This window comes from Oryctolagus cuniculus, chromosome 9, assembly GCF_051225735.1.
Source record: "Oryctolagus cuniculus isolate XC-2025 breed Fujian yellow rabbit chromosome 9, ASM5122573v1, whole genome shotgun sequence".
NCBI lineage: Eukaryota > Metazoa > Chordata > Mammalia > Lagomorpha > Leporidae > Oryctolagus > Oryctolagus cuniculus.
In genome coordinates, this window is record NC_142875.1 from 39368364 (window position 1) to 39387110 (window position 18747).

Here is an 18747-nt window from a genome sequence, read left to right on the forward strand (position 1 = left end):
CAAAGAATGTGTGCTATCATTAAGGACATGTCGGTTCCGATGGATTAAGGTAGATCATCACATTTTATAAACTGCCAACATGTAGCGACACTTTCCTGTTTAGGAGGAGTCTCATCAAATTGAAGTGCTGGTTTCTCGTTTATAATTCAATCCATGTCAGTGACTCACAGAGGGTGGAGTGAAATGACAAAGTCCTCTGGTCCTTTTGCATGTTACTGGCTGATTACGCATTTATCTTCTTACCACATGAGGTGCTATGTAAAACTAGGGTCAATAATTACCACCCTGTGACAGACTTTATGAATTCTGGAACTGCCCCCACATAAATATGTTGGATCAGAGGAAACAAATAAAACCTAAGACTGTCATTAAACTGAGGAGGCTCGGAGGAGCCGGGAAGAAGCACATAGGATGACTGTGCCAGCGACAACACCGCCCAGAAGGAGACTCCAACAGCTAGCAGCGCTTCAGCCCAGGTACATTACGTCCCAGCTCAATTACTGCCTGTCATAAAGAGATGCAAAACACTGGCCAGACACACTCCAACAAAGGCTCCATTGTATGCACAAGTGCATAGGAATATAAATATAGAAAACGAACTGCTATCACTGTCCAAAGAAGATAGGAGCCCGTCGAGGCTGGCAACTTTCTGAACTGGGTAATTAGGCTTAGATGTAAACCTTCCTCCTCTTGCACAGCCCACTTTTTTATGCAGTCGCCATTCTGTGATACCGACCCGACCTGTTCATACAGCTGTTGAAGGAACCAATCCCTCCCGGAGAAGCTGACGGAACGCAGTCAGAGAGCACTGGGGGATGCTGAGCACCCACGATGAAGTACAAGGAACGAAGTTAGAAACTCCGCGGTGCTTTTGTGTTCCTTCCTGGTGAAGCCCACGGACAATTAGGAACAGTTTAGCTTTGGAAAGATTGATTTTTAATGGTTGGTTGATTTAATGTAAGACAGACACACGGGAGGCTGGTGTGGTGGTGTAGTAGGCTAAGCCTCCGCCTCCGGCACCCACATCCCACATGAGTGCCAGTTTGTGTCCCGGCTGCTCCTCTTCTGATCCAGCTACTGCTATGACCTGGGAAAGCAGCAGAAGATGGCCCAAGTGCTTGGGCTCCTGCACCCGTGTGGGAGACCTGAAAGAAGCTCCTGGCTCCTGGTTTCAGAACGGCCCAGCTCCGGTTGTTGCAGCCATTTAAGGAGTGAACCAGCAGATAGAAGACCTTTCTCTCTGTCTCTCTCTCTGTCTCTGTCTCTCTCTCTCTGTAACTCTGCCTCTCAAATAAATAAATAAATTTTTTAAAAAAGGGACAGACAAACCTAGTACAGCCAATTCTTGAGTATTTGTGTCAATAAAGGAAAATGATTGGAAATGAAGGTGATCAAAGAATCCCATGGATTTCTCCTTGAACAGTGTCTCTAGATTTATATTTAACTCTCTATACTTAATATGTATGAGTGTAGAATTCTGGGGATTGGAAATGTTTCACACCAAATAATGAGGCCCAATTGTGCAAAAGGCCCAGGTCCAGACATCTAACTTATCTCACTGGTTACACAACTCCTTCAGCCCCTCCGTGGGTATAAGATACTGGCAATGCTGCCATTCAACTGCATATCTGAATGAACTGACCAACGTGGACATGGGCAGTCACAGACAATCAAAACTTCATTGTCTACTTACACCTAGACAGGAAAAGAATTGTACATGCACACCACAACAAGAAGAGCATTCTCTGTGTCAGCAACACCTCCCTCTTACCTGTTCTCTCTCACCCTGGGTGTGGGAGAACAGAGGAATGCAATTTCTACTATGGCAGCCTCCTACCTCAGTTATTCTAACTTAAGCTCTTTTGTCTAACTGCATGTGAAAAAGCAATTGAATATCAAGGTGACAAGTTTGCTATTTTTTCCAAAAGATTTATTTTATTTATATGAAAGGCAGAGTTACAGAGAGAGAGGGATACACACACACACACACACACACACACACACACTGGAGGTGGGGGAGAGACAGAAATAGAATCTCCCATCTGTTGGTTCATTCCCCAAATGACCGCAAAGTTCACAGCTAGCTTGGTCAGGCTTCAGCAGGCTTCACCAGGAGCCCAGAACTCCATCTAGGTCTCCTGCATAGGTGGCAGGAGCCCAAGCCCTTGGACTATCTTCTGCTATTTTCCCATAGCATTACTAGAGAGCTGGATTGGAAGTGGACAACAGGGACTTGAGCCAGCACCCATATGGTGCAGTTTAACCTTCTGCACCACCATGCAATCCCCAAGTTTGCCATCTTTATGTTTCATAAATGTATTTTGCTCCAGTTACTAGTTCTAAGAGATATTAATAGGTTCACAGGGAAATTAAGTTTTCCAAATCAAGTAACTTTGGAAGCGGTTCCTTCGGGAAAATATTCTTGCCATCTCTTGATGAATATAATTCTATCAAAGGATTATAAAAGTACCCTTGTAAAGAAGCTTCTTTTTTAAGCCCATTATTTTCCAACCATCTTTAAGCAGAATCTCTTTGGAGAATGTCTACAAGAAGCTTGCAGAAATAAAGTCAACAAAACGTGTTTTTGGAAAATACTATTTTTAAAGAACAGTAATAGTGAGGAAGTTATTGTATGAATGTTAAAGAAAAAAATTTCTGAACCAAAGCATAGGAGTTTAATAACACATCTATGCTTTGTATTGGGGAAAAAAAACTGTAAGCAATGAAAAGAGGGAATCCCTGATGAAGCAATGTTAGTGATGACAGTTCTAAGTGAAAAATGGATTCTAGAAACAGGTTCTCATATAGTTGACTTCTGTGAGTGCCCATTTAGTTTCTTCTTAGGATGATAAAATGACACTAATAATTTTCCTTTTTTAATCAGCATTCGGATTTAGCGTGGTGAGTACAAATTACATATAAAAAGTTAAGAGACTGCAATGCTGCACGTAATTTTTGAAGCTGTGAATTACATCCATTCCACACCAGATTTTTCCATTGATTCTGCATGCTGTAACTGATTAAAATAGCTGAAATTTTAAAGTCACTTTTCCTCCAAATTCTTGGGACTGAAATAAGGATGTTCCACGAGCATATTTTCCTCAAATCATCCAGAGTTTGAAGTTTGCACAGTATCTCCACCACCACAATAATGTGCTGATTTATTTGGAATAAAGAGTTTGCAGCTCTTACCAGGAGGATCCAGGGTCCGTGCACTTGCAGCTCAATGCTGTAGTTGCCGTTTACAGGGTGTGTGTGTGTGTGTGTTTATCTCCATCCCCTGGGACAGACAGTAAGGTTGAGCCCTTCAGAACTGCATTATCATTCCTGGCCTGTCACATGTACAGGAGACACCCTTGATTCCCTTTTGTGCTGTTATGCTGGTGCTGGCCCCTCCTCATCCTCATAACCCCCGAGAAGCCCACCCCTGGCCAGCACAGCTCATGGAGGGTTTCTGCACAGATCAGCCTGATCCGCTCCTTCCTCTCTGGGTCAGAGATCACCTTTCGATCAGCCTCTTGCACCTACAGTGTGGAGAGTACAAACTTTGCTTAAAGCAGATCATCTGGAATCACAACTACACCTGTGAATTAATAATACTAACCAGGTGGATTTCTAAGGGGTATTCATTCTTAAAAGGTGGTAGAAAAAGCTAGAAAGAAAAACATAAGGGCTTTGGGGCTGGGATTGTGGCAGTGAGGGTAAGCCACACTGTCTGTGATGCCAGCATCCCATATGGGTGCTGGTTCATGTCCTGGCTGCTCCGCTTCTGATCCTGCTTCCTACTAATACCCTTGGGAAGGCAGCCTAGGACAGCCCATGGGAGATCCGGGAGAAATTGCTGGCTGCTGGCTTTGCCCTGGTCAGCCCTGGGCCATTGCAGCCATTTGGGCACTGAAGCTATGGATGGAAGATTCTCTCCCTATGTCTGTCTCTGTAATGCTGCCTTTCAATAAATAAGTCTTTAAAAAGAGAAAAAGAAAAACATAGGGTCTAGAGTCAAAGGCTGTCATCTGCCACCTCCTTTAATCTTGGTGAGAATTTTCAATATATATTTTAAATTCTTCTCCTTAGCAACCCCCTTGTATTCTGTGTCTTCCCACCATCATGCATTTGCCTGAGGATTTTGGTAAAATCCCTCACAAGAGGGAGAATTCAATTCAGTTTTTCCTTTCTCTTTTTACCTTTTTACTTTCACGAGGGCATCCACCTGCCAACAGGTTCCAATATTTCCCCAAGCACAGCAGCACTCAAAGGGATGTCTGGTCAACCTTGGGACAGGGGCGCTCAGACTTTCAGGGGAGTCCAGGAGGTCAAAGCCATTGGCACTACTAATGACTTTTTCACTCACATTCTCTCGTGGATTGCATGTTTGGAAAACCGCCACAGATTTCTGTCAATATAAATCTCTAAAATCATGAGACACTTGTCCATATTCGGTTAATATCAGTTACTAGGCCATGTATTACATAACTTCATAGACAGCTGGCCTTTTGTACATGCGAGCTCTTGCGTCCCCAGATTCAACCATCCATGGATCAGAATTATTCAAGGGGAAAAATGCCCCGATACTAAATGTGTACAGATATTTTTTTCCTTGTCATTATTCCCTAAATAACACAACATAATGATGATTTACATGGCTGGTAGCAGATAAAGCCACCGTTTGCAATGCTAGCATCCTATGTGGGCACCGGTTTGAGTGCTGGCTGCTCCACTTCTGATCCAGCTCCCTGTTAATGGCCTGGGAAAGCAGCGGAGGATGGCCCAAGGGTTTGGGCCCCTGCCACCCTTGTCGGAGACCTGGGAGAAGCTCCTGGCTCCTATCAGCAGCTTGGCCCCAGGGTTGGCTGTTGTGGCCATCTGGGGAGTGAACCAGTGATTGGAAGAACTCTGTCTCTCCCTCTCTCTCTGTAACGCTGATCTTCAAATAAATCAATAAACAAATCTCAAAAAAAAAAAAAAAACCCCGCAGTGATTTACGTAGAATCTACATCATCTCAGGTATTATTAGTAATCTAGATATGATGGAGATAAATGGGAGGATTGTGTAAGTTAAATGCAAATACTATGACACTTTTTAGAGGAGACCTAAGCATCTTCAGATTTTAGTGTCTGGGGAAGAGAATGAGAGTGTGTTCTGGACCAATTTCCCATGGGTATGGAGGGAGATTGCTTGCAAATATTTCATTATTACCCAGTTCTCTGAGATGCCATGTTAATTTCAGGGAGCTTAATAAATGCATCTGACCTGCAGAGCCCTATGCTTCCGAAAGACAAAATTGGAACCTAGTTTTGTCACCAGTGGCTTTAGTTGTTCAACTTTATAGTAACATCTGCCTGAATAATTACATTATTCTCCTTTTAAGTAAGGGGGACTATAAAAAACTTTCTCTTCTTGTTCTTTTTGAGTCTTTATAGGTAGAGAATCGGGTCTGATGCTGTATATGATGTCATCAGATGTCTACTAATTTGTAGGAGCCATCAATTAACATGCTGTCATTTTTATCAAGAGGATTTGTTTTATGTCAAAATGTCTGAGAATGAATGCTTTTAAAATATGAGGTCTACTGAATCATGCTGATTTACCTGCATCCAGCATAATGTGTGAAAGTGGAGGATGTGTCCAAACGAGATCTATGTGGTCTTTGACATTTTAAGAAAGAACGGCAGGGCTGTCATTTTACATTACATTTGTAAATGCAACAAGAGGACACTGAACAACAGAGCGCCCCAAAAAATAAACAACACTTTTAAAAACACTGTCTAGGCATCTCATTCTGATCAAAGAATGTGGTGGTATTTTCGCTGGACTTGTGTTTCACATATCAGGGGGCTCTGCCTATTGATCATTCATCTGGTCCTGCCAGTTGGCCCGTATAGGTCAGATGTGGCTAAGATAAAAAACAGAAACACAAGAGGAAAAGAAAAATTAGCTTAAAGAGTTACTGACGTCATGGCACCAACTCATTGATGTAATCCACTTCACTGCTTAGCTGCTTGGCTGTAGTGGACTTCATAGTTGCGCACATTAGTTTGCAAATTGGCCCTTTGATTAGCTTTGTCTGTGTGTGTAATTATTCCCTTATGACCATGGTGATGGTGGCACCTGTTCTTTGAGCACTGCTTCTGTTGACCATAAAATCTGCTTCATGGAGACTTTTAGTTGGGTAATATGGACATCTTCTAATTCTACGTCTTGGTTCCCTTTAATAATAGATACATTTTGGCCAATTTGAAAATTGCTCTTTTTCGAAAAGTGCATTACTGAGTTTAACCAACTGACTCCATTTGAACAACTCACTATATGGCCTTCCCAAGAAAGTTCAGTGGGCCCATTGTTTGCGGTATTATTGACTTAGCATTCATTAAGAGACTCATAAAAACGTACTTCCTGAATGTTCAGGGCATAGTGTTTAAGCTGTAAATATGGCAATATGGGTGTAAATATTGGCTTAAAACTCTTCTTTGAGTCATTTATTTCCTTTATCTTATTGACTCTCCACCGCCATTCTCTCTCTTGTGTTTGGCCTGGCCCCTTCCCAGTCTCCAAATGTGCTTTTTGAATTCCCAGTGGCAGTTTTGTTGGGATTCTTCCCGAAAGAGTCAGGGGGCACCGAACGAGGCTAATTTTTGTTCTCACTCTGTTCCAGACACTCCGTAGTGGCTGAACATGAGGACGGCACTCTGCTGCGACGGCCTTTGATTCTTGGCAGGAAATTGCAACCTCACTGAGGGAATTCACTCCGGTGGATGGGTCTCTAGTGTTTGTCGAGTTCTCTGTAGAAACAAACATTCAGAGGGTCTTTGTAGAGAAGTCCAGAAATAATGGAGTCAGTCAGGAGAGCCCAATCCCTAAAAAAAAAAAAAAATCAGCTTACACTTCAGGACTCTCCAGTGGATGTCCTTGTGCAAACTATGTCTGTTTTCTAGCACTTTCTCTTTTCTCTTTCAGTGAGAAAAATACAAAAGAAATGTCAAGCAAATCAATCCATAAATTCATTTTTACAGCTGAATAAGCTTTGTCTTTGGTTGTTTTAAAAATGAAATAAATGGAAAAATATTTGTTGGAGAATAATAAACACACCCAGGTACTCGCTGCTATTCTAAGGCGGGGCTAATATTAAAGTGGCTTCGTGAGACCACCTGTGTTTCTTGGTCTGAGCCCAGCGGAGCTTCAGAATTTGTGTAGTTGGTTTCAGTCCAGTGACCTGGCTGCATTCTTGGATCTGTTACTCAACATGAGGCATCAGGATCTCTGGAAACTTTAACAAAAACATCAACAACTGGAAGAGCCAGTTAGCCTATGGTTTGACCCCCAGCCTGCACACCCTTACATCAATCTATTTCTAATCTTCTGGGAAACTAGTTCAGCCTTCAAGGCAGGATACGGGGCAACCTAAGGGTACAGCTGCTCTGTTCCCCTGAGGAGCAGAAAAATCTACCGTCACCTCAAAGCACACATGGACATGCCTGCTTTTAAATCTGCTCTGCACTTGGCCAAATGGATGCCTCCATCATAACTCTAAGAGCACCAAAGTAAAAGCAGCACACCTCTGTGGCATTCCACGATGGGATCCAATTAAAAAAAAAAAAACACACATAACTCAGAATCCTTTCAGAAGCAATTAATAAATCACTCCTCAGAAGCAGCTCCTCAAGGAAGCTTGTGCTTCCATTTGATCATCCAAACCCCATCCTTGGAAACAGTAGCTGAGGAGGAAGGGAAAAGATAGCCGTCCTCATTTTCCACTGGTCCTTCTGCTGTACTTCAAAATAACTTGGACTCTCTGAAGTAGCTATTTTAGATTCTTTTCTTCAAGTTCCACAGGCCTACTAAGTTTAACTATCTTTTTTTAAAAAATATTTATTTATCTATTTGAAGGACAGAAATGTAGAGGGAGATAGAGACAGAGCGATAGGTCTTCCATGTGTTGGTTCACTCCCTAGAAGGGTGCAATGGCTGGAGCTGAGCCAACCTGAAGCCAGGAGCCAGGAGCTTCTTCTTGGTCTCCCACATGGGTGCAGGGGCCCAAGCACTTGGGCCATCCTCCGCTACTTTCCCATGTGCATTAGCCGGGAGCTGGATGGGAAGTGGAGCAACCGGGACTTGAACCAGTGCCCTATGGGATGCTGGCACTGCAGGCCAGGGCTTTAACCCTCTGCACCACAGTGGTAGCCCCTAGCTATCTTAGTCCAAAGAAGGTGATATAATGACCACATCAAGTTTAATGTAGGGAGAGTGAGCTACAGGTCCAAGAGGACTTCAGAATATTTAAGAAAAAAATGGAATGAAAAGATAAGTTTATTTTTGGGTCAAAAAATTAAAATCCATGCATATGAGGGGGATTTCAAAAAGACTGTGGGAAATTTTTATTATGAAAAAGCTAGGAGGCTGGTGTTGTGGCACACCTGCTATGCTAGCATCCCGTATGAGTTGCAGTTCTAGTCCTAGTTGCTCTAATTCTGATCCAGCTCCCTGCTAATGTGCCTGGGAAAGCACTGGAAGATGGCCCAAGTATTTGACCCCTGCCACCCACATAGTAGGAGACCCAGGTAGAGTTCCAGGCTCCAGGCTTTGCCCTGGCCCAGCCGTGACCATTTGGGAAATGAACCATCAGATGGAAAAATCTCTCCCTCTCTCTGTAACTCTGCCTTTTAGAAAGAAAAAGAAAGGAAGGAAGGAAGGAAGGAAGGAAGGAAGGAAGGAAGGAAGGAAGGAGAAAGAAAGAAGGGAGGGAGGAAGGAGAAAGAAAGAAGGGAGGGAGGGAGGGAGGGCAGAAAGGTGAGTTATGCATGTATTTCAGAATTTTTTGCACCAAAATAAACTTATATTCTAATTCCATTTTTGCACAGATGTTTTGAAGATTTTGGTATAGTTAATATCACTACTGAACCAGGCAGCCTCTGTTTTAGAGTCCAGACCTCCAGGAAGCATCTGCGTGACTTTAAACAGGTAACTTAACTCTGCGGAGTTCTCAGATGAAAGCGAAAATGTAGGCCGGTACCGCTGCTCAATAGGCTAATCCTCCGCCTGTGGCGCCGGCACACTGGGTTCTAGTCCCGGTCAGGGCACCAGATTCTGTCCCGGTTGCCCCTCTTCCAGGCCAGCTCTCTGCTGTGGCCAGGGAGTGCAGTGGAGGATGGCCCAAGTCCTTGGGCCCTGCACCCCATGGGAGACCAGGATAAGCACCTGGCTCCTGCCATCAGATCAGTGCAGCGTGCTGGCCGCAGCGGCCATTGGAGGGTGAACCAACGGCAAAGGAAGACCTTTCTCTCTGTCTCTCTCTCTCTCACTGTCCACTCTGCCTGTCAAAAAAAAAAAAAAAAAGGCAAAAATGTAGCTAAAAAGAGTCAGGTGTCCCTGCTGTGTTTCACATGCACAGTGGGTTAGCAGATACTATATGAAGAAAGAACTTTCCTTTTGCAAGCTTCAGAAATGCTGTATTAAACTAATTTAAATGAAGGTTTATGACAGGATTACTCATAGCTTTTAATTACCATTATAAATTGGCGCAAGGGTTACCATATGAAGCAGTATCTAAATCTATCTGACCACAGGACTCTTGTTCATAGAGCATCATGGGAATAGTATAATCTAAGATTCTTCCCGATCTAAAATTACATTTTTCCATCTGAAGTAGCTAACTGCAAACTGGCATGATGACAAAGGTCATCATCGTAACAATTACTCATTATCATCAATGATGTACTTCACAGGTGGTCGTGTGGGAACATGGAATATGGTGGTGTGTATAAAATCCTATCTCAGTGGGAGGGTTTTACTATTTTCCACCTTTCCTGCTAACCTTGAGGGACTGATCACCCATAAAACATGACCTTGGCTGGAGAGATAAGGCCATAGACTCATCATAATGTAAACTGGCATTGCTCATTACTGGGGTACTTATTGGAACCTGTGTTCCCTCTCCTTCCTCTGAGGCAACATAAAATGTAATTCATTGGGAAGATCTGCTTTTCTACTCAGCATTTATTTATACATGTCAATAAAATTTATTTTTCAGAGAGTAAAATCAAGTTCATTTTAAAGGAGCAGCCCCAATTAGAACTCTATGCTTTTTAAAAAATATTTAATTATTTATTTGAAAGGTAAAATTATAGAGAGGCAGAGGCAGAGAGAGAGTGAGAGTGAGAGTGAGAGTGAGAGAGAGAGAGAGAGAGAGAGAGAAAGGGGGGTCCTCCATCCACTGGTTCGCTCCCCACATGGCTGCAATGGCCAAAGCTAGGCCAATCCGAAGCCAGGAGCCAGGAGCCTCTTCTGGGTCTTCCAGAAGGAGCAGGGGCCAAGGATTTAGGCCATTCTCCATTGCTTTCTCAGGCACGTTAGCAGAGAGCTGGATCGGAAGTGGATCAGCCAAGACTCGAACCACATATGGGATGCCGGCACTGCAGGTAGCAGCCTTACCCACTACACCACTGTGTAGTTCTGCCGGCTCAGAACTCTATGCTTTAATTGGAAGAGTTTCTTCAGTTTACCGTTCATGGATGACTGACCTATACTTGATATGGAATTTTATACATTTATTTCTCTTTCCTGAGACGGTAAGTTAGGCATCACAGTGTAGAAAAGCAAAAAGGATGGTAAGCATGAAATCACTGAGTTGTCTTTCTAGTGACCATTCTGTTAGAATGTTTTCATAGCTCAATTGTCTTCCCAAGTTATAAGAGGTCTACAAAGGAACTGTGGTTCATTTATGTATATGGTAAAGAGTATGAAGTTAACTTTTAAAAGATATGAGTATTTTAGGCCGGCGCCGTGGCTCACTAGGCTAATCCTCCGCCTAGCGGCACCGGCACACTAGGTTCTAGTCCCGGTCGGGGCACCGGATTCTGTCCCGGTTGCCCCTCTTCCAGGCCAGCCCTCTGCTGTGGCCCGAGAGTGCAGTGGAGGATGGCCCAGGTGCTTGGGCCCTGCACCCCATGGGAGACCAGGAAAAGCACCTGGCTCCTGGCTCCTGCCATCGGATCAGCGCGGTGCGCCGGCCGCAGCGCGCCGGCCGCGGCGGCCATTGGAGGGTGAACCAACGGCAAAGGAAGACCTTTCTCTCTGTCTCTCTCTCTCACTGTCCACTCTGCCTGTCAAAAAATAAAAAAAATAAAAAAAAATAAAATAAAATAAAATAAAATAAAAGAGATGAGTATTTTAATCATAAACAAAAACTAAATTATAAGCATTTTCCTGTCGACAATTATTCATTGGCTTCATTTTAATGATTAGACCCCTGTGTGCTTATGCAGTAACTTATTTAATGTGTGGAAGTCATCAAAATGCTCCCTTCAGATCTACTGCCCAGAGCATAACAGACTGATGGCCTTGGCCGCCACTCTCTGAATCCGCCACTGAGTTTGAGCAAAGGGCACACTTTCCATGGGCGTTCCTGGGAAATGCGACACTTCTTCTTTTTCTTTTTGTCAAGATTTATTTATTTATTTGAAAGGCAGAGATACACAGAGAGAGGGAGAGACACAGAGAGAGAGAGAGAGAGACAGAAAGAGAGAGAGAGATCTTCCATCCACTGGTTCACTTCCCAAATGGCCTCAATGTCCAGGGCTGGGCCAGGCCAAAGCCAGGAGCCAGGAGTTCTTCCGGGTCACCCATGTGGGTGCAGGGGTCCAAGCACTTGAGCCGTCTTTTGCTGTTCTCCCAGGCACATTTGCAGGGAGCAGGATCAGAAGTGAAGCAACTAGGACTCGAATCAGTGCCCATGTGGGATGCCACCACTGTAGGCAGAGGCTCAGCCTTCGACACTGTGGTGCCACACCCCTCAATGCTTCCTGATGCGTGACTTAGACTTCGGGACTCTATCAACCTTACCAAAACTTTGTTACAGCTGCTCTGCTAAGGCTCTTCCCCTCTCATATCCTCCCACCCTCCCCTTTCACCAGGGTGAGACCCGTGTTGTGACGTGATGGCTCCTCCTCCTCATTTTCCCCAAGAAATCTTTTGCACCACTAACCTTATCTTGGTTTTATTTCTTTCATAGGACCCAGACTAACATGAACTAATTCACTGTTGTTGGACATTTAGGCTACTTAAAGGATTTTGTTCATTTGTTTTTAATAAATTATAGTATAATGGGTTGTCTTGAAAGATCTGATACCGGCCATTATTAATTAATTCCTTGGTACATAATCTTAGAACTGCTGGATGCACAGACAATATCCTTTTTAGGACTTTTGATATACATTGGGAAATTATTTTGCAAAAGTTATTCCAATTTAAGTATGCAGAACAAATTATATTTGTGTTTTGAGTTCTTTATGTTTTTTTCTCATGACTTTTAAAAGTGTTTTACATAGTAAGGGCAACAAACGCAGTGGAAAGAAGGGACCATCAAAGAGGGAGGTACCTTTCTCTGCAGGGAGGAGAGAACTTTCACTTTGGTTTTTTGTTTTTGTTTTTGTTTTGTTTTTCCTAAAAATATATATGTTTATATTCAATGATTTTTTAACTTTTATTTAGTAAATACAAATTTCCAAAGTACAGTTTATGGATTACAATGGCTTCCCTCCCCCATAACTTCCCTGCCACCCACAACCCTCCCATCTCCCACTCCCTCTCCCATTCCATTCACATCAAGATTCATTTTCAATTATCTTTATATACAGAAGATCAATTTAGTATATATTAAGTAAAGATTTCTTCAGTTTGCACCCACACAGAACATAAAGTATAAAATACTGTTTGAGTACTAGTTATAGCATTAATTCACATTAAACAACACATTAAGGACAGAAATCCTACATGGGGAGTAAGTGCACAGTGACTCCTGTTGTTGAGTTAACAAATTGACACTCTTGTTTATGGCATCAGTAATCTCCCTAGGCTCTTGTCATGAGTTGCCAAGGCTATGGAAGCCTTTTGAGTTCGCTGACTTCAATCTTATTTAGACAAGGTCATAGTCAAAGTGGAGAGAACTTCCACTTTGATTATGGCTCAATAATGTCGGAGTTTGTGGACTCAAGAGGCTTCCATAGCCTTGGCAGCTCATGACAAGAGCCTCAGGTGATCACTGACGTCATAAATAAGAGTGTCAATTGTTAAATCAACAACAGGAGTCACTGTGCATCTGCTCCCCATGTAGGACTTCTGTCCTTAATGTGTTGTACTATGAGAATTAATGGTAAAACTAGTCTTCAAATAGTACTTTATACTTTGTGTGTCTGTATCGGTGCAAACTGTTGAAATCTTTACTTAGTATAGAGTTGATCTTCTGTATATAAAGATAATTAAAAATGAATCTGAATGAAGAATATGAGGGGAGAGGGAGCAGAGAGCGTAGGAGGTGGGATGGTTTGGGGTGGGAAGGTGGGTATGGGGGGGAAGAACTGCTATAATCCAAAAGTTATACTTACAAAATTTATATTTATTAAATAAAAGCTTTCTGTAAAAATTTTTTTAAATGTTAATTGAGACACAAAGAAAAAAAGAAAGGTAGAAAGCTCTCATCCATTGATTCACTACCCAAGTGCCTAAAACATCTGGGGCTGGACTAGGGGCCAAAGTCAGGAGCCAGGAACTCAATCCTGGTCTCCCTCGTGGGTGGCAGAGACAAAGTGCTTAAGCCATAGCTGCTGCCTCCCAGGGTGTGCATTAGCAGAAAGTTGAAGTCAGGAGACAGAGCCGGGGGTCAAATCCAGGTACTCTGATGTGGGATGTGTCTTATCTGCTAGGCAGATGCTTGCCCCAGTGAGAGAGTTTTAAATATTATGGGTTATTGACATAAATATTCAATAACAAGTCAAATAGCTCTATTAAGTGAATTCTACCGACTGTCATAAAACAGCCCACGCCCACATACACAGATACACACACAAACTCACAGCATCTAGAAAATATTGTGCATGGTTTTATCACATTGAACAAAGCAAAACAGCAAAATTTGTCTCTTGGCAGAATTCCTATGGAGCCAATAATACCAAGGAACAGCTCAGCCTTGCATTGCTGGTAAATCATCGTGGTGAGCAGCTAACTGAATCTGGCTAGAGATAGCAGAGGAATTTTGTGTGGGCATGTGCATTAGTTTACTTTCCAAAATAATCCCATCTGGATGCATGAGAAATGTTCTATCTGTTTCAGCTCATTAGGAGAAGAGATTCAAGCAAACATGCTGGCTGATTTCACATGCTGGATCCTCGAACAATGAGTCACCCAATTCAATTTGCTCCACCAGGTTTGGAAATGGAAGATAACCCACAGCGTTTGCGGGGTTGCCCATTAATTTATAACTTAAACTAAAACACCATACTTTATTGGCTTTGTCTAAACCGGGCTCCCCAAACAATTATAAACTTGGGGATTGGGAGGGAGAGAATCGTTTAAAGCTCAGACCTAATTTGTTTTAATTGATCCTTCGATTTGGGGGTCAAGGAGACAATGGCACTCCATTTAAGTAAAATGGCCCTGTCAAAAGAGATCTTATACAATTCTTACTTTTCTGTACCCTGAATCTCAACTGAAAAATAGGCTTGCAAAAGAACTCTTTAATTAGATAGTTTAAAAAGTCATACCATTTTGCCACGTAAATAAATGTCTGTTTCCTTTTCATTATCACAGACAACTACTCTATTTCCAAATTCACGATAAAAATCCTACTAAGTTGACAAAGGACTGTTAAACATGATGTTTTCAGGGGTTGCAAACAACGTGTGGTCCCCCACCCTTAGGGGCTCCTTGGCTAGTAGAGGACAGAAATGAAAATGCCTGAAAACCATCGAGGTCCATTTAACAGCTCCGCAGTATCAGCTTACTGTTAAGGGGCGCTATTAGAGGGAAGCTGAACATTTGCATTACTGACTTGAGCAAAACAGAGGAAATGCAACCCTGAGCCTATTAGAGAGCCCAAGGAGGAAAGCTGAAGACTTTCAGAATGCTACATCTTAAGTTTTCCCAGAAAATGCAAGCTATTTTAACTTTTAAATATTTCTTTTCAAGCCATCATCTATGAATATTAGTATGTTAATGTCTTTACAACAAATTCCTCCATTCTGACTCTGATTTCTAGACCATTAACAAGAGAATGTGTGTTGTGTGTGTGATTGTAATTGTGCAGTATATTACTGCTGTTAGGTTTCCTTTCAGCACAAGAAGATGACACTAACAATTATAGGAAACAAAACTACTTGAAATAGCACAAAGAATATATAAGCATATATTTGTGTATCATCAACCAAACCATTTATATTGAGATTTTTCAGGACCAAATGATTTCAAAGAGTGTTTTCTCCATTTAAATTATGATGAAAGATGTACTTGCTTTCATCAAAGTCTAAAGAAGTTGGTAAACTGAGGACAAGTGCAGGGCCTCAGCTGTCTGACTGACACTCAAGAGTGCACTGGATGACTTACTGTGTATGCTCTAAACTCTCAGCTGATAGTTTCAGTGTGCAAAGTGAAGGATCATCGTATTTATTCAAAAAAATGAGTACTCTTCAGGAGAGGAAAAGCTCCTGTTTGTGGAAGCAAAATGATGGCCACTGAAAAATGTTCTTGTCCATATCCCCAGAACCTGTGAGTAAGACTTAGTACATGGCTAGTTGCAGGTGGAATTAAGGTTAATACTCAGCTAACTTGAAAATAAGGAGATTATCCTGGGTTGTCAGGGTGGGTCCAATGTAACCACAGGGTATTTTGATTGGAATAAAGATGCTAAGGAGCCAGGTCCAGGGAGATGGCATCGTGTGACTCCACTGGCTATGCTGGAACGTACCCTGAGAGGCAGCAGGTGGTGGCTCACGTATGTGTGTACCTACCATCCATGTGGGGGACCTAGATTGAGCTCCTGGTTCCTGGCTTCAGCCTGACCCAGTCCTGGCTGTTGTAAGCATTCGGGAAGTGAACAAGTGGATGGGAGACTCTCTCTCTCTCTCTCTCTCCCCCTCTTCTCTCTCTGTAACTTTGGCTTTCAAATGGATAAATAATCCTTTAAACCAAAGTGACACAGAATGATTGGTGCACTGAAGGTACAAGTTTGGGATTGAATTAGTGACAATTTACTGAACACTAAAATGTAGTATAGAGAAGGAACAGCAGTCCCATTCTATTCCAACAGCCTCATTAAACTGCAGAATTCAGCTACCAATAGTCATTTCATAATCACAATAATGAAATCTCAAAGAATGAACTCAACAAGATTACAGCAGCACTATACAGAACACAGAGCAGCTGTTGGTATGGTGGAAAAATGAACATGAAAGAACCCTAAATCATTATTTCCAAAATGAGAAGTCAACAACTAAGGCCTAGATAAATAAACAATGTCTACAACTCAAGAGTTAGTGAGTGAAGTCTGTTCTTCAGCCATTTGGTGGTAAATGCCCCAAGAACCAGTTATATGAATTGAAAAGTGGTTTCCGTTGGAGAACACAAATAGACTAGAGGGGCACTAGGCTGCTGTATATAACAATAAGCCCCACATAGCTACACCAGATTTTAAACAACATGTATGTATATAGCTGTGTTCCTTAAATAACCTAATAAAATAGAAAATTCATGTTTATAGGTCCAACAGTATGCTTTTAAGAAGCAACCATGGGGCCAATGTTATGGGGTAGCAGTTAAACTGCTGCCTGCAATGCCAGAATTCCCCATGGGAGCAGATTCAAGTCCTGGCAGCTCCACTTCCAATCCAGTTCCCTGCTAACGTGCCTGAGAAAGCAACCGACGATGACTCCTGCCTTCGACCAGATCTCTCTCTCTCTATCTCTATCTCTCTCTCCCTCCCTCCTTCCCTCCCTCCCTCTCTGCAATCCTGCTTGTCAAACAAATTTTTAGGAAAAAAAAATTTAAATAAAAGAAACACCCAGACTTCCCACTTCTTTTTTTTAAGAGTTACCTTTTTTCAAAAAAAGAGTTAGAGAGAGAGAGAGAGAGAGAGAGAGGTCCTCTATCCCCTGGTTCACTTCCCCAAATGGCTGCCAAAGGCAAGAGCAAGGAACTTCTTACAGGTCTCCCATGGAGGGGAGGGGGTGGGGGAAGGGTAGCCATGCCAAGGACCCAAAAATTTGGGCCATTTTCTGCTGCTTTTCCAAGGCCATTATCAGGGAGTTGAATCTGAAATGGAGCAGCCAGGACAGGAACTGGCACCCATATAGGATGCCAATGTGTCACAAGCAGTGGCTTTATCCACTACACACAATGCTGGGTAAGCCTCCATTTATTGTTGCTATGCAGATTACTAACTCAAAAGTCATACAAGATTCCCAAGATGTTATATATTCTTTGTAAACCTAGCCTGGAAAATAAAACTTGGCTTTTCAGTTGCAAAGAGGCTTCCTTTTGGTCCTGAATCCACAGCTGGAATCTCCTGTGTGGACAGTCTGTGATGCAGGACATCCCAGTGTGAGGCCGGGGTGCGCCTACTGGGGCCCAAGGTCCGGATGGGCTCCCAACCTGCCTTCAGGAGTAGGAGCTGGGCCCTGGCTTAGATGTGGCTCACATGGGGGCAACACAAGCGGGATGAGTGTTTGCCCACCTTCCTCCAGGGAGATTCCACTGAACAAAGGGGGGCCTGGCTAATGTGTGCTATTCCTAAGTGTCTTCCCCTAACTCAGCAAACTGCTCCTTTCGCGAAAGAACAGGGCAGGAGTAAAGCATGAAAGGAGAGCTGGAGACTTTGTCCCCAGTAGTTCCAAGAAGGTAAATGGAATAAAGAGAGCAGAAGAAAAACAGCCTCCCCTCTACAGATACCTGGAAGGGAACAGGTAACTGGCACCAGGCCTCTGGTCAACAGACAGGGACCCAGTGAATGCCCTGCACCAGACACTGGGCCCAAGCTTCTCACAGTCCCCGTGCAGGGCTCTGGGCTGTGCAAATTCAGACTCCCCACTGCTTCCTAACGCCCGACCACATGAACCTCTGCCCATTTTCTCTCTTCCCCTTTGTCCTTGCCCCTCATTTTCAAATCTGGGTGCGATACCTATTGGACATACTTCTAAAACAACCCAAGGCTAAAGCAACAGCCAAGCACTAAAACTATAAACCAGCAAAGAGAGAACAAGCAGGTACATCCTATGTCATGTTCCAGTTTCCAAATATTTTATCTATTTTGCACTCAACACAAAGCAAGCAGATAACAAGTGTTCTCTACTATTGCAGAAATACTATACAGGTCTTTATTATGTTTTCAGTATTTAGAACAAAGAAAAAGCTCTTTCTTATGAAAGCTTTTTCTTCCTCTGTCTCAGATAAACAAAATGATCTCCCAAAATAAAATTTTTGCTTCCCTATCAGAATGAGCACCTATAAGGCTGGAAGAAAGGTCAAGCAAGCCTTGTCTGCCTCCAGATGAACTTGCCAGAGAAGCAGTAATGGTCTCCATGAAGCCACACTGGCCGATACCAGTGGTCCACTGGAAAACAGTCAGGAACTGTGGGAGGAGCCAAGGACAGTCAGAGTGTAGTTAAGCATGAAATGAGAGTCTATTAGTAAAAGCTAGAAAGCAAGAGGAATCGGCTGGCGCCGTGGCTCACTAGGCTAATCCTCCGCCTTGCGGTGCCGGCACACCAGGTTCTAGTGCCGGTCGGGGCGCCGGATTCTTTCCCGGTTGCCCCTCTTCCAGGCCAGCCCTCTGCTGTGGCCAGGGAGTGCAGTGGAGGATGGCCCAAGTGCTTGGGCCCTGCACCCCATGGGAGACCAGGAGAAGTACCTGGCTCCTGCCATCGGATCAGCGTGGGGCGCCGGCCGCAGTGCGCCAGCCGCGGCGGCCATTGGAGGGTGAACCAATG

General features: G+C 43.3%; 1 long non-coding RNA gene across 1 annotated transcript in view; it reads right to left on the bottom strand.

The window, feature by feature from the left end:
• Positions 1-2667: 2667 nt before the first annotated feature.
• Positions 2668-18747, bottom strand: part of LOC138843776 (uncharacterized) — a 40510-nt gene continuing 24430 nt past the window's right edge. The window contains exon 3 of the long non-coding RNA XR_011378760.2: positions 2668-6855. This is a non-coding gene — a long non-coding RNA (uncharacterized LOC138843776). The remainder of the gene's footprint in view (positions 6856-18747) is intronic.